This window comes from Oryzias latipes, chromosome 23 (assembly GCF_053564925.1).
Source record: "Oryzias latipes strain Hd-rR chromosome 23, Olatipes_Hd-rR_3.1".
Lineage (NCBI taxonomy): Eukaryota > Metazoa > Chordata > Actinopteri > Beloniformes > Adrianichthyidae > Oryzias > Oryzias latipes.
Genome location: NC_136259.1, coordinates 3,258,966 through 3,261,902, shown reverse-complemented (window position 1 = coordinate 3,261,902; position 2,937 = coordinate 3,258,966). Strand labels below are relative to the sequence as shown.

Below are 2,937 nucleotides of genomic sequence, written 5' to 3'. Positions count from 1 at the left end.
CTGATGCTAAGGAGAAGCTGACCTTTCACCCCAGTGCGTGCTATGGAATTAAAGCTGTCCGAACTGACGGTGAGCAGAAATGGTGACCATTTCTGCAGTGTGGATCTCCAAATATGGGCCGGCGGAAGCAGGCGGTCCATCTGTCGATGAATCCATGCTTCCAGGGGGAGGAGGCTGGCGGATGCCCGATCCGCCATGATAAAACTTTCATGCAGAGTTTTTCCTTTGTTCTCCTCATCTGTCTGCATCCTAAGACGCATCTAACTTTTGTGCATTTGTAGACTTTATAGATTGAGAACCCAGATATCTGTTTTAATTTGTTTTAGAACTTTTGCCAGGGAAATAAAACGTTGTGTATCTTTATCCGGTCGAATCCTGGTCTGCTTTTTATCCCTTCCGACTTCTTGATAACGCATGGGAAGATCTGAAAAGCGAACAGATTTTTTCCCACATAAAATAACCATCATGTTCTCATGTTGTCGTGGTGCCTTTAACACCGTCAGGTAGGGCGCGCGAGCAGGACGACGAGAGCAGCGTGAACGTGCGGAGGGGGCTTCCTCTAAGGCTTCTTAGGGGACACATGAGCACCCGAAATAAAAAAAGGCATTTTTTCCTACACTCAAAACATAAATTTCCGCTTAAAATTGATTGCATCTGCGTTAGGGCGCCCATACTATCCCGTCAGTTCACACTGGAGGGGGGGTTGCACGCCGCGGAAAACAACTTGGGAACTGTAGAGGATGTGAACAGGTAGAGAGGCGGGGGCGGGGCTTAGATTCTGCAACAGAGACAGAAAAGTCTATTTAAGGTTGTGCAAAATGGACAAGAGATCAAAAGAAACATTACGATTATAAATAATTAAATGAATATCCTGACAACATTTTTAATCAATACAAGTATCACCAAATTAAATATCGCGATATATTGGCGAAACGATTTTTTTCTTACACCCCTAGTTTTGCGGCTCCCTGTGCTTTCATTTCTGTGAGAAACTAAAACAATTGGTTCTTTGAGTGGTAAAGGTTGCCGACCGCTGGTCTAGCAGATTCTCTGTTCTTAGCTTGTTTTGGGGTCTAATCATATTTCCGACGCCCTCTAGTAATGTCGAACCTTTCCTGCTTTGTACTCCGACCGTGGTCGGAAGACGCAGGGGAGATCTTCTTCAGGGACAGAGGCTGGTCTTCCTCTGGGGGTCCATCCCTTTGTTCAGAGCCTAAGAGGGTCCAAACAAGCTAAGACACACCAGTTTTAGCACACACACACATCCCACAACAGTTGGCTCTTTTTCATACACTGAGTGAAGCGTCTCTTTGATGAAGATCTGTCGCAGCAAATCATCCCTGGGGAAACAGAAAACCGTTTCTTCAAAGCAATAATCTCCTGTCATATTTCTCTGTGCTCTAGGCCAGTAGTCTTCCAGAAAATGTTCTTTCAGAGGAGAGCCTGTGGAGTTTCTTGGAGTGAAAAAGCTGTGCGATAAATCTCTCTGGGTGTCAAAGCTGGAGCAACATTGTTAGGATTCTTTCGGGTATTACTCACTGGCCCAAACTAAGAACTGCCATTTGTTCTTTTGAGAAGGTTGAAGAAATACACAGAGCTGGAGACTTGTAAGTGGACTTCCACTGCAGGATCATGATGTAACACAGCAGTCCGTTGGGTTGTGTAACCGCTGCTTACACAACCCAACAGATGGTTAATCACATCCTGTTGGCTGAGAAAAGCAACTTCCTGACTATTTATTAAAGAACATGACACCTTTTATTATGGGGGTTTTTGGCTGTGTGTTCTGGATCGTTGTCCTGTTGGAAGACCCATGACCTGCGACTGAGCACTGTACCCTGTACTGCACACCACTGTAAGTGTGTGCCCCCTTGGTGTCCCTTGTGCGCAGCCTGACTGTTAGAAATTAAAAAATGAGACAAAGTGTACCGGTAGTTTGTGTGGAAATCCTACAGGTGTCCTACTGGCTCTTACGTACCACCTGGGTTATTGCCCCACCAGGCAAACCTACCACGTCCTAAGGGTGATGTCCTGTCTAGGGAGTCTAGGGGAGATGTCCTGTAAAGCAAGAACAAAATGAAATTTAAGCCGCGAGCGGCATTGTATGAGCTGCCCCCCACCCTCGACCGCCCCCCTACCTTTATCCGCTCTCACCCTTGCTGCCCACCTTTAAGCACCACCACCACTGCTCTCACCACCCACCTGTGACCCAACCCCACTTACTGAGCAGCCACTATGCGCATCTGACTCCCCCTTCTCTTTCTGTAAAGCTAACTGAGCTGTATGTAGCTAGAAATGCTAGCATTGCCATCAGCATCGTGGGATATTTTCTACATTAACATTGACGTGCAAAGAACTTTTTTGAAAAACAAAAAATAAGAATTTGGTTGCTAGAAAACCAGAAGTTATGTGTGTTATTTCTAATTCCTTAGTTTGAGTTGCTGGATTGTTCAGATGTGTGCAACAATGATGAGTTAGGAGAGTTTCTAGGTTCTACTGAGATTTGAACTTGAAAGGCATGGCTGAGAGTGTTAGGTATTTTTGAACCCTTGAATCATTACATTGAGATACTGGATAAGTTTACAAGGTTCTACTGAGATTTGAACTCAGACTACTGGATTCAGAGTCCAGAGTGCTAACCACTACACCATAGAACCCTATGTCCACTAATGTCCTTTCAAGGTTTCAATAAAATAAATTCTAACAATTTGGAAAATATGCAGACCAATACAAATGATTTATGAACAAAACATTATGATGTCACCAATTAATTTGGCAAATTTTGTTCACTAACTGATAGATTTTTTTCGAACCAAAAAACTTTATTTTTTGCTAGAGACCAGAAAACTGAAATTATGTACAATCATGTCAGTTATTTTGAGTTCATTAGTTTGGGTCACGGTATTTTTTGGGAGCTTTGTTAAAAAAATTAATAAT

At 43.6% G+C, this 2,937-nt stretch overlaps 1 non-coding gene across 1 annotated transcript; it reads right to left on the bottom strand.

Moving 5' to 3' along the window:
- Positions 1 to 2,585: 2,585 nt before the first annotated feature.
- On the bottom strand, positions 2,586 to 2,657 carry trnaq-cug (transfer RNA glutamine (anticodon CUG)). The gene has a single exon. It is a non-coding gene; the product is annotated as a tRNA-Gln (tRNA).
- Between the last annotated feature and the right edge of the window lie 280 nt (positions 2,658 to 2,937).